Here is a 14,017-nt window from a genome sequence, read left to right on the forward strand (position 1 = left end):
GAGGGAAAAGTGTAAAACACACAAACATTTTTTCCAAAAAACTAAATAATGACAGATAAAATACCAAAAAACAAAGACACTGAAATCCTGGAAGAAGCAGTGGCACGTTTTGGGACATTTATCCTGGCAGTTTGTCAGGTAAAAAAATAAGTCCCTGTTCACATAAAAAATCCAGCATTGGTTTGGACACTGAATTTACACTTATTTGGGTCATCTCTCATTACTTTATTGAGAAGCGCCTTTCTCTGTGCACAACGCTAAGTAGTCACTGTGCTGTTTTCAAAATGGCAATGCTGATTTTCAGCACCTAAAAATCAAAGACTTGTCACTTTTCAGGTCTGATTTCTCCTGAAAAATTGAGTGTATTTAGACCAATGTTTTCCAAGCAGGGTGCCTTCAGCTGTTGCAAAACTACAACTCCCAGAATGCCCGGACAACATAAGGCTGTCCGGGCATGCTGGAAGTTGTAGTTTTGAAACAGCTGGAGGCACACAGTTTGGGAGACACTGCTTCAGATTGTGCTTGTGCGGCAGCCCAAAGGGAATGGAGATATTGCAGCAGGGAAGAACACCTGTGGCATGGCTGGGACCTGTGGTCCTATGTCCCAGTGATCACACTGGCACAAGGGCTTTCAAGAGTACCTGTCATCAAACCATATTTTCTAAACTAACTCCGATTATGTTACCTTACTACTCCTAACACCCCTTCTGCCCTTAAAAAGTTTTCTGAGCTTTATAAAGCTCTGTATCATACCTTTCCCCTTGCTCACATTGTGTGAGCTCCTGGTAGGAGAAAGTGGACTTTCCCCAGCAGGCACAACATTACTGAAGCCTGCGAGAGCTGTGCCTCACCATGCCCCGCACGCACTTTCTGAGTTTGGTCTCCTGCCAGGTCGGGAGGAAACCAAACTGTTTGACTTGTGGCAGGGAACAGAACAGAGCCACCTAGAGGCCGTTTTTTCAATCACATTAAAACATATAACGATTGAGAATTTTAAGTAAATAGTAAAGTGTCTTATAATTACATAGAAACAATATATTAAAAGTTTAGTTTGGTGACTCTTTAACATGTGAACTTTTCCACAAATGAAAGGCACAGTGAGGGGAACTTATTATTGTCTGTTTAAATAAAGAATTTTTTTTTACCGCTGTTTGTGTATCGTGTACTTCTCTTAAAGGAAAACTGTCATTAAACACCTCCCCCCCCCTCTCCCCCACCCTAACTAGAGGTACTGGCTGGTAGTGCGGGGGGCGCTGATCAATATGATGCCTACTATGCCCGGATTGTCCAGCCGTTCGCCCGTTATCTTTTGTCAGTATATGCAAATCATCTTCTAACTTGAACGGGCGGGGTTACTGCCTTCATCTGGCACTGTGACATCAGCGCCGCTCGACCACAGCACTGCCCAGCTTCTGCATATTCATGCCCCCCCCCCCCCCTCCGCATCTCCCTCTCCTCCCCGCTCTGAATGTGACTCCACTGTGCATGGGTCAGCTTACTGCACCTTTACTTACTACACCCTTACTGCAGTTCCACTCCGCTGAAAGGAAGCTGCGCTGAAGCCGCTTCCAGGTGTACACAGGTAGCCGGCACATACAGAGCGGGGAGGAGAGGGAGATGCGAAGGGAGGGCATGAATATGCATAAGCCGGGCAGTGCTGTGGTCAAGCGGCACTGATGTCACAGTGCCAGATGAAGGCAGTAACCCCGCCTGTGGCAGTTAGAAGATGGTTTGCATATCTAGAAAAATGAAGATAACGGGCGAATGGCTGGACAGATCCAGGCATGTAAATGTACGTACCAAGACTTACATTTACGTTGTGAGCAGGGGCTGCACTCACTTTAGGTACGGCAGGTCTTGGCTAGGACCTCACTGATAATGGTGGACATCAGCAGTCATGCTGATTAATGCTATGAATCCTTTAGATGCCATGATCAATGTTGATCACAGCATCTAAAGCAGTTGTAGGCTTTGGGGACACTCATCGGATCACCTGCAACGCGATTGCAGGGGTCTAATGAGTGATGATGAGTGAAGAGTTCCCCTTATTTGTTCCGGGCTGCTCTTAGGGGATCTTCTTGTATTGTCTGCCTTTTGGCAGGTTGTACAAGTAGATCGGCAGTTGTTCTGATCAGTGCTGTGCCAATGCATAGCACTGAACATTAACATCAATCAAAATATTACTATAAATAGTTCCATGTGGGGGACTTAAAAAATTTAAAAAACTAAAAAGTATTACAACGTTTTATAAAAATGGAATTAAGCCCCTACCCCCAATAAAAATGAAATAATTTCCTTTTCTCATTTGACAAATAAAAATGTAAAAATTAATTAATAAATAAACAAACAAACATATCTAGTATCGCTGCATGCAGAAATGTCTGAACTATTTAAATACAACATTAGTAATCCAGTACTGTGAACGCCATAAGCCTAAAAAATACCAAAGTCCAAAATTGCTAATTTTTGGTCACGTCACATTCCAGAAAAAAATGTAAGTGATCCAAAAGTAACATTATTTTGGATAAAAACTACAGATCATGGCGCATCTCGGCTGGTGACTGGCTAAGTGGGCATTCACTACTTTTTAGCAAGAGTGCGTCTCTGAGGGTGCGGGCTGGAGCACACTGGAGAAGCAGCGGACCCTGCCAGCTAAGGTGAGAGAAGGGACCCCCCCCATGAGCAGACACTTATCCCCTATCCTTTGGATAATGGAAAATGTTTTTGTAAAGTGGAGTACCAGTGTGGGCCACATTGAGGGCCAAAAAGAATTTTAGCTTATTTCACAAAAACAAGTTCTCACATAACTCAGTTGGCTAGAATAAAAAATGAAATATTCCAGAATATAGCAACACGAAAAAAGTTTTTCTTTATTGTGTATTTTTCTAATAAAAATTGTAAATCATAAAAAGCTACTTAAACACTGTATCACTGTAATCGTTTCAACTGGCAAATTAAATATAACATGTCATTCATATTATATTGTGAATGGCATAAAAAATAATGACACAATTTCTTATTTTTATCTCAGCTTCCTAAAAAAACGTAGTCAAAAAGTCAGTTGTACCCCAAAGTGGTACTGATAAAGATTACAGCTCATCCCGAAAAATAAAAAAAAGCCCTAACACTGTGTGGATGGCAGAAAAAAAAAGTTATGGTGATGGGAGAAACATTTTTTATATGGGTGGCACAATATTTTTTTGTTGCAAGTTGTTTTTGAAGGTCTTGGTGGTGGGTGAAAGCTGGATAAGTCGGGGTTGCGGGTTCCAGTGCATGAGGGAAGCACAAGAGAAATCTTGAAGACTGTTGTGAGGTGAGGACCAAGGGAGAGCACAAACGGAGCTCTTGAGGGGATCAGAGATTAAGTGGTAGATGTCAGAGATTTATGGAGGGGACAGGTTGTAGAGGGCCTTATATGTTATAGCTAATAGTTTAAACTGAATTTGTTGGAGAACAGGCAGCCAGTGAAGGTTTTGGCAGAGGAGGAGCAAAGGCAGAGGTAGATTAGTCTGGCAGCAGAGATGTAGATAGATTGGAAGGGAGCAATAGTGTTTGATGGAAGGCCAAAGAGCAGGATGCTGTAGTAGTCCAAGAGGGTGATGATGATGGTATGTACAAGTAACGTAGTTAATTTAATGTAAGTTGAGAAATGAACAAATTTGAGAATTGTTTTTAAAGGGGTCCTCCGGTGCTTAGACATCTTATCCCTTATCCAAAGGATAGGGGATAAGATGCCTGACCGTGGGAGTCCCGCCGCTGGGGACCCCCGTGATCTTGTACACGGCACCCCGTTTGTAATCAGTCCGCGGAGCGTGTTCCCTCCGGGTCTGATTACGGGCGATCACAGGGCGGCGTGTGACGTCACGCCTGCGCCCCCCATGTGACGTCATGCTCCGCCCCTCAATGCAAGCCTACGGGAGGGGGCGTGATAGCCTACGGGAGGGGGCGTGACAGTGGCGGGACTCCCGCAGTCAGGCATCTTATCCCCTATCCTTTGGATAGGGGATAAGATGTCTAAGCACCGGAGTACCGCTTTAAGGAAGATGCAGCAGGAAGCGGTAAGGGCTTGGATTAGCTGTATGAAATACAGGGACGAATCAAACGTTACTCCAAGGCAGTGGATTTGTGGGACCCAGACGAGAGAGGAGCCATTGACTGTAAGAGAATGTCCACATTGAGGAACTGGAATTTACTCAATAATTTCGCTCGCAAGTTCCATTGACATTAATGGACTTTCCGCTGCCCTGTTCACACTGAGGAATTTCTGCTGGCAGAAGATAGAACATTTTCATTATCAGGCAGAATCTGCAGGTACACACCCATTGGAGTCAATTAGACTTTTTTTTTTTTACTGACAAAATTAGCTTCATGTGGAATTCGTGTGGAATTTGTGTGGAATTTCACGTGGAAGAACAAGATTTTCCTGACCGAAATTATTCCTCTTCAATTCCTCAACACATCCTAATTGATAGGTCAAGTTGGAGAGGGGGAGCAAGATAACAAAATAACAAGTTTTTAGTTTTTTTTTATATTCTTAATTTTTTTTTTACAAATTTACATACAAATATAAAAGACAAAAACAAACTGCTTTACAAAAAAACAACATGTCTATATATAAAAGCAACGTGTCTATATATAAAAAAAAAACAGGACAAATTTCAAATACCAAATTTACAAAACTTTACATGGAACAGCCTGTCCTGAACATGTAAACATCGATTGGATAGGCATCCGGAAAATAGATTAGCCCGACTGAGCTGCTGCTGGATGGTTTTACTTTCACTTTTAGACGCGGCGATCAACTTTGATCGCCGCGTCTAAAGAGTGAATGCAGGACATCTGCCGGAACGGCGATGTCCAGCATTAGCCACAGGTCCTGGCTGCTGATGCAAGCTCAGCTCCTGAGCTCTCTTCATAACCCTCATGTGCCGCAGCACCGTAAAAACCCAGCGTTTTGCTGCAAGGGGTTAATTATTGTGTAGAAAAACCTTAAAAATGATAAAAATTGGATACCTTGAGATCTAAATTTCAAGTGTTAAAGAGAAGGGTCTTAGAACTTAAAAGGGGCTGAAGACTTTCCGAATGCATTGTAGTGTGTGTGTATGTGTGTGTGTATAATACCGTGTTTCTCCGAAAATAAGACCGGGTCTTATATTAATCTTAGTCACAAAAAACACACTAGGGCTTATTTTCAGGGTAGGGCTTATTTATTTACGGTATGTACATTGAACAACATTTAACAATATTTACCCTCCCCCCCATCATCATCAGGTGATGGGTGCAGCTCTGCCCCCCCCCCCCAACGTCCCCCGCCACCGGTTTATAAGCCCAGCGCTGCACCCCACATCGGGAGACTAATCGTATGTCACCCGCGAGCACAGCTTCTCTCCCCCCCCCCTGCCAAATAATTATCACTACTTGTACTTTGTATTCCTGTGCCCGGGCTGCAAATATTAAAAAACAAATTTTAACTCTACCTTCCTCCTCCGTTCCCCCGTTGCTAAGGAACCGACCTCATGGTCCCTCCGCTGTTCTTGCTGCTTCCTGGGGATGGGAACGTCACAGAGCCTTCAGCCTATCACCGGCCACAGCGATGTCCCACCTCGGCCGATGATAGGCTGAGCCCACTGTCATGTAAGAAGCCGGCCGGCTCCTCACATGACAATGCGCTCAGCCTATCATCGGCCAAGGTGAGACATTGCTGCGGCCGGTGATAGGCTGAAGGCTCTGAGATGTCCCAACGGGGGAACGGAGTACGAAGGTACGGTAAGTTAAAGTTTGTTTTTGCAAAACTACAACTCCCAGCATGCCCGGACAGCCAACGGCTGTCCGGGCATGCTGGGAGTTGTAGTTTTACAACATCTGGAGGTCCGCAGGTTGAAGACCACCGGCCTAGGTCTTATTTTCGGGGTAGGGCTTATATTGCAGCCAACCCCGATAATCCAGCTAGGGCTTATTTTCGGGGTAGGGTGTATTTTCGGGGAAACAGGGTATGTATATAGCGTGTGTGGTATATGACGTGTGTAGTATCTGTGTATAGTTTATGTAATTGTGGGGAAGATTTATGAAAACCTATGCAGAGAAAAAGTTGCTTCTTGTATTTTTCAGGGGCCTTTTTAAAAATGAAAGAAGCAATCTGATTGGTTTCTATGGGCCACAGGTCTTGATAAATCCCCCCCCCCCTGTGTGTGTAGCATATGTGTACCATATAAAGTGATTATAGTACATTTACAGCACCACACAATATGTTCTGATGTTGGGCAGAGTCAGTCTAGTGTAGTGGCCTTATCTGATGGTAAAGGGAGCAGAAAAGTGAGGAGTGATAAGTAAATGGAAGGGACTGGGGTCTGAAATACCGTATTTATCGGGGTATACCACGCACCGGCCTATAACACGCACCCTCATTTTATCACGGATATTTGGGTAAAAAAAGTTTTTTACCCAAATATCCATGAAAAAATGAGGGTGCGTGCGTGTATACCCCAATATACCCCCAGGAAAGGCAGGGGGAGAGAGGCCGTCGCTGCCCGCTTGTCTCCCCCTGCCTTTCCTGGGGTCTAGAGCGCTGCTGTCGGCCCTTTTCACCCCCTGGTTATCGGCGCCGCTGCCCGTTCTGTCCCCCTGACTATCGGTGCCGGCCCCCCATTGCCGGCGCCGATAGCCAGGGAGAGAGAAGCGGCGCCGACAGCCAGGGGGAGAGAAGGGGCAGCGGCACCCATTGCCGGCGCCGCTGCCCCGTTGCCTCCCCCCATCCCCGGTGGCATAATTACCTGAGTCCGGTTCGCGCTGCTCCGCTGCTCCAGGCCTCCGTCGTGCGCCCCCGGCGTCATTGCTATGCGCTGAACGGCGCGGCGCTCTGACGTCATGCGCTGCGCCGCGCCGTGCATAGCAATGACGCCGGGGACGCACGACGGAGGCCTGGAGCAGCGGAGCAGCGCGGACCGGACTCAGGTAATTATGCCACCGGGAATGGGGGGAGGCAACGTGGCAGCGGCGCCGGCAATGGGTGCCGCTGCCCCTTCTCTCCCCCTGGCTGTCGGCGCCGCTTCTCTCTCCCTGGCTATCGGCGCCGGCAATGGGGGGCCGGCACCGATAGTCAGGGGGACAGAACGGGCAGCGGCGCCGATAACCAGGGGGTGAAAAGGGCCGACAGCAGCGCTCTAGACCCCAGGAAAGGCAGGGGGAGACAAGCGGGCAGCGACGGCCTCTCTCCCCCTGCCTTTCCTGGGGGTGTATCGGCGTATAACACGCACACAGACTTTAGGCTAAAAATTTTAGCCTAAAAAGTGCGTGTTATACCCCGATAAATACGGTAATCTTAGCGTCTGTTCTAGGATCTTTATTAAATTTAGATGCCGGAGCGGTCTGAATTTGAGGGTCTGAATTTATTTTTCACAGATAACAACCTCTGACTTGCCACTATGACATGTGAAAAGTTTTCTAAAACTACTGAAAATGATGTGCAGATTTTTATGACCAATCCTAATTTGACCCCAATTCTATTACTCATAATATACCAGTCACATAATCTCTCTACTTTGATCCTTTCATATTAAGTACGGTTTTTAATAGTTGTGAACTTTTGTTTTTAAAGGAGTAGTGCAGTGGTGACTCAGTGGTGAACAACTTATCCCCTATCCTAAGGATAGGGGATAAGTTGCAGATCGCGGGGGGTCCGACCGCTGGGGCCCCCTGCGATCTCCTGTACGGAGCCCCGACAGCCAGCGGGAAAAGGGGGGGGTGTCGACCTCCGCACGAAGCGGCGGTCGACACGCCCCCTCAATACAACTCTATGGCAGAGCCGAAGCGCTGCCTTCGGCAATCTCCGGCTCTGCCATAGAGATGTATTGAGGGGGCGTGTCGGCCGCCGCTTCGTGCGGGGGTCGACACCCGCTATCTGGCCGGAGAGCCTGGCCCCCGTACAGAGAGATCGCAGGGGGCCCCAGCGGTCGGACCCCCCGCGATCTCAAACTTATCCCCTATCCTTAGGATAGGGGATACGTTTTTCACCACTGGACTACCCCTTTAACTCTAGTTTTGTTGTCTGGTCAGTAATGTCATACTAAAATTCTGCATTTTTCTGAAGACAATTTTATTACATTTTCCATAGATTTTAAACTTCACATTTTTTATGTTGTACGGTAATGGCTTTTTGTAAAGCACTTCAATTACAATGTATTTGCAAGTTTCAGGCGTGAAAGTCAAATACATGGTTCTTGTAGTTATCTGTGTCCAATGATATACTCCTAGTCTGTCATTCATAAAGATTATGTTCAATGAGCAATTCGTTGTAACTAATAGCTAATTACATATTGCTAAATGGCTACATTGTCTTAATCATGTTAACACCTTAATCTGGATTTACGTAGTGAATCAATGCTGTTTTACATAATTTATAGTAGATTACATTCTTTACCCTTTAGGAGTTTGTGACCGGGTGCATTAATTTATTCTCAGCAGTATGCTTTTGTATGAGATGACTGCACGCCGTTTCTTTTCCTATTCTTTTAATTATCCTTGTATCTCCCACAAGTCAGATTAATTCTAACGTCAGTCAGAGGCATTAATCATTTGTTAATAATCCGTTGGCTAGGAAACAGCACTTGCTTGTTGATACTTGATGATATGAGAACGTATACTGGTGTATATACTGTAGCTGTTATGTATAGTGATATATTATTAACTGCAGTGATTGTGTAGAAGGACAGGAGTAAAATAAAGGGTAGTTTATAGATTGTTTATATTCTTATCTTTAGTGCACGCTTCTGGTCTTGTTCAAGGTCTGGATGCATGAACATCATCTGCAGAGAAGACATACTCTACTATATACCAGCCATATTCTAAATATACTGTATAAAAAGGGGCTGAAATTATTACAGGGTATGCAAATCCTAAAGATTTTTGGACACATTTGAAAACTGATCTTTCTGCATTATTGTACTCTAATTTGTTGACAATTGTCACTCCGCCAAATCTACGTGTGACCTGGCCTAAACGGCCTTTTAAAGGGGTACTCCGGCGCTAAGACATCTTATCCCCTATCCAAAGGATAGGGGATAAGATGCCTGATCGCGGGGGTACCGCCGCTGGGGACTCCTGTGATCTTGCACGCAGCACCCTGTTATAATCAGTCCCCGGAGCATGTTTGCTCATAGGCATGTTCACCCATAGGCATGCATTGAGGGGCGGAGCGTGGCGTCACACGTGGGCGGGGCCGTGATGTCACAATGCTCCGGCCCCCATGATCGCCAGTAATCAGACCCGGAGTGAACATGCTCCGGGGACTGATTATAACGGGGTGCTGCGTGCAAGATCACGGGGGTCCCCAGTGGCGGGACCCCCACGATCAGGCATATTATCCCTATCCTTTGGATAGGGGATAAGATGTCTTAGATCTGGAGTACCCCTTTAAGCTGTAGTAATGCTAGCCTTCGAAATAAGCAGTGTGTATGTGAGGTGGTTTCCTGACAAAGCTCCTTCCCTTGTGCCAGAGGGGGCCAAAGGTCTCTTCTACCACATGAAAAGACGCTGATAATATAATTTGTACATGGTAGGGACATACCTTGTTACAGATACTGCGTTGAGGCTTAGTAGCTACAATTTATGGCAGGCTCTAGGACCCAGAGAAATAAACTGAGCAAAATCAAAAACTGTGAAACGTGCAAATTAAGCATTACAGCAGATGCTTGCAAACAAAAAAATATTAGGATAACACAGTCAGGAACCAAGAAATACACAAGGAACTAGGAACAAAGGCAGGAACATAGATCTAGACACATACGAAATACATTTGGAAAGACTTACATAGCATACATTATAACCGGCAGAGAGTGCACAAGCCAAACATTTTGGGTGAGATTTATCAAAACCAGTGCAAAAAAAAAAGTTGTCCAGTTTCCCATAGTAACCAATCAGATCGCTCCTTTCATTTTGCAGGGGCCTTGTTAAAAATGAAAGAAGCAATCTGAACAGGTTTTGATAAATCTCCCCCTTTAGGCCTAAGCATTCAAGATTGAGACAAGTGTATAGCAATTGCTTCAAAACAACTAGTAGGTGAATAGAGAATAACACCAGTGTCTCTATGGGAGGCTTACCCCCAAGGTAACTTGCCTCGTTTTGTCCTAAAAATATTATCTGGAGATGTATTAAGCTGGTTATATTATTCACTCCAACCATTGTAAAGACATATAGGGAGAGATTTATCAAAACCTGCCAAGAGGAAAAGTTGCCCAGTTGCAAATAGCAACCAATCATATTTCTTCTTTCATTTTTCAGAGGCCTTGTTAAAAATGAAAGAGGCAATCTAATTGGTTGCTATGGGCAACTCAGCAACTTTTCCTCTGAACAGGTTTTGATAAATCTCCCCATAGGGCCTCATTTATTAAGGCTTTTCCAAGTAGATTTTGTATTTTTTTTTTTGTGTTGCATGTGTTGTGAGACAGAATTTCCGAAAAAAAAGACTCAAAAAACCCTACTAACTCTCCACTTTACTCAGAAAACGCTTCAAAAGGGGCGTGACCATCAGGGAAAAGGGGCGTGTCTCCAGAAAAAACTACATTTTTTAAAGAAACCTACAAATTTACTAATGTTTACTAATGTCTGGAAAACCCGACAGCTCAGAACATGTGTAAAAAGAGAAAAACTTTTGATATTTTGTAAAGTATGCAAAACTAATAGGTTTTGCAAATGCTTTTATTAGATCATTTTCAGTATTTCATACTGAAAAAGCCAGTCAAACAACTGACCCCCTGCCTGCTTGGACACATACTAGTCCTGCTGTGTCCATGCATCATCACCTACATCATGGACACACTTCCTTGATTGACAGCTGTGAGTGCAGGGCTCACACCTAGAGGAAAAATCCTCCCACTGTCAGCTTGTGTCCTGCTATCGGTACGCTCACTGTGGCAGGAAGCATACTGTCTTCCTGCTATGAGTGCACTTTGCTCGGGCACACAAGTTGCTTCTGCGGGGAACATTTCTTTGCTCTCCAGAAGCTCTGCGCTGGGGGGGAGATGACTGACACATATCCCCAGCGGGGATACATTGCGCTGCGGCCGGGTGACAGGTTACTTTCACTTTACCAGCTCCACTTTTCACTTTTAGCCTCCGGCGCCACTGTCTCGCTGCTGGCATCTCACTGTCCACCACTCACTGTCTGCCGCTCACATCTCTGACCCCCCTCTCTCCTCTCCACTCGCTGTCTGCCTGCCCTCCGGTCACATCTCCCCTAGGGTTAGCTATACTACAACACCCAGCATGCCTTGACACTGTGGACATGCTTGGAATTGTAGTTTTGCTAATGCTAGGGGAGATGTAACCATTTGCCTGCTCACATCTCCCCTAGCATTAGCAAAACTACAACTCCCAGCATGCCCTGACAGTGAGGACAAGCTGGGAGTTGTAGTTTTGCTAATGCTAGGGGAGATGTGAGCAGACAGCATACTGAGGGAGGGGGCGGAGACCTGCACAGTGAGGCCACGCCCCCTCCCTTTGAGAGGAATTCAGACTAGTGAGCTATATTAAAAGTGGCTTAACTTACAGGGTAAATGTGAAATGCCATCAAGTGCAAGTAAAACACAATGAATACCAAAGACACTAAAAATAATAACACTAAAAAAGCTTAATTGAACCACTCTACACAAAAGGGGACTAGGGAATGTATAGGACAAATGATAGTACTGTATATCAAGTGTCACGATTCCGGCTGGCAGGTAGTGGATCCTCTGTGTCAGCGAGGGATAGGCGGGGACCGTGCTAGTGGACCGGTTCTAAGAGGCTACTGGTTTTCACCAGAGCCCGCCGCAAAGCGGGATGGTCTTGCTGCGGCAGTAGCAACCAGGTCGTATCCACTAGCAACGGCTCTACCTCGCTGACTGCTGAGAAGGCGTGGGACAGAAGGACTAGGCAGAGGCAAGGTCAGACGTAGCAGAAGGTCGGGGGCAGGCGGCAAGGTTCGTAGTCAGGATGGGTAGCAGAAGTTCAGGACACAGGCTTTGGACACACTAAACGCTTTCACTGGCACAAGGCAACAAGATCCGGCAAGGGAGTGCAGGGGAAGAGGATAGATATAGTCAGGGACCAGGTGGAAGCCAATTAAGCTAATTGGGCCAGGCACCAATCATTGGTGCACTGGCCCTTTAAATCTCAGAGAGCTGGCGCGCGCGCGCCCTAGAGAGCGGAGCCGCGCGCGCCAGCACATGACAGCAGGGGACCGGGACGGGTAAGTGACCTGGGATGCGATTCGCGAGCGGGCGCGTCCCGCTGTGCGAATCGCATCCCCAACGGCCATGACAGTGCGGCGCTCCCGGTCAGCGGGACTGACCGGGGCGCTGCAGGGAGAAAGACGCCGTGAGCGCTCCGGGGAGGAGCGGGGACCCGGAGCGCTAGGCGTAACAGTACCCCCCCCCTTAGGTCTCCCCTTCTCTTTGCCCGGTAACTGCCTCCCCTGGGATGAGGACACCTGGAAAGAATGGAGGGTTTCCTCAACGGCAGGCAGTACAGCAGGAGTGGGAATGGGGAGGGAGGGCAGAGGGCGAGGCCTGGCATGGGGCAGTGTGACACCAGGACGGGGGCCATGGGGTGGCACAGAGGCTTGCCTGACGGGACTGGGAGGGGGGGAGGGGCATTTCCTGTGGCAGGCAGAGTCCTTAATGACCTTAGGGGGACCGGATACAGGAGGAACCACAGGGTCACGGCAGGGAGTACTGGGAACCGGTTTTAGACAGTTCTTGGAACAAGAGGACCCCCAACTCCTGATCTCCCCAGTGGACCAATCCAGGGTAGGGGAATGAAGTTGAAGCCAGGGAAGTCCAAGGAGAATTTCCGAGGTGCAATTGGGGAGGACCAAAAGTTCAATCCTCTCATGATGAGATCCGATGCTCATAAGAAGGGGCTCCGTGCGGAAACGTATGGTGCAATCCAACTTGGCTCCGTTGACCGCGGAAACGTGGAGTGGCTTGACAAGACGGGTCACCGGAATGCGGAATTTATTCACTAGGGACTCCCGAATAAAATTTCCAGAAGCTCCAGAGTCCAGGCAGGCCACGGCTGAGAGAGAAGAGCTGGCTGAAGCAGAAATCCGAACAGGCACCGTGAGACGTGGAGAAGCCGACTTAGCATCAAGAGACGCCACACCCACGAGAGCTGGGTGCGGGCGTGCGTTTCCCAGACGTGGAGGACGGATTGGGCAATCCACCAAAAAATGTTCAGTACTGGCACAGTACAGGCAAAGATTCTCTTCCTTACGGCGATTCCTCTCTTCCAGGGTCAGGCGAGACCGATCCACTTGCATGGCCTCCTCGGCGGGAGGCCTAGGCGCAGATTGCAGTGGAGACTGTGGGAGAGGTGTCCAGAGATCAAAGTCTTTTTCCTGGCGGAGCTCTTGATGCCTCTCAGAAAAACGCATGTCAATGCGAGTGGCTAGATGAATAAGTTCATGAAGATTAGCAGGCATTTCTCGTGCGGCCAGAACATCTTTAATGTTGCTGGATAGGCCTTTTTTGAAGGTCGCGCAGAGGGCCTCATTGTTCCAGGATAATTCTGAAGCAAGAGTACGGAATTGTACGGCATACTCGCCAACGGAAGAATTACCCTGGACCAGGTTCAACAGGGCAGTCTCAGCAGAAGAGGCTCGGGCAGGTTCCTCAAAGACACTTCGGATTTCCGAGAAGAAGGAGTGTACGGAGGCAGTGACGGGGTCATTGCGGTCCCAGAGCGGTGTGGCCCAAGACAGGGCTTTTCCAGACAGAAGGCTGACTACGAAAGCCACCTTAGACCTTTCAGTGGGAAACAGGTCCGACATCATCTCCAGGTGCAATGAACATTGCGAAAGAAAGCCACGGCAAAACTTAGAGTCCCCATTAAATTTGTCCGGCAAGGACAGGCGGAGGCTAGGAGTGGCCACTCGCTGCGGAGGAGGTGCAGGAGCTGGCGAAGGAGATGATTGCTGAAGAAGTTGCGAATGTTGGTGCACAATGGTGGACACTTCCGACAGCTGGTGGGTTAGATGGGCGAT

Source organism: Hyla sarda, chromosome 4 (assembly GCF_029499605.1).
Source record: "Hyla sarda isolate aHylSar1 chromosome 4, aHylSar1.hap1, whole genome shotgun sequence".
Classification (NCBI taxonomy): Eukaryota; Metazoa; Chordata; class Amphibia; order Anura; family Hylidae; genus Hyla; species Hyla sarda.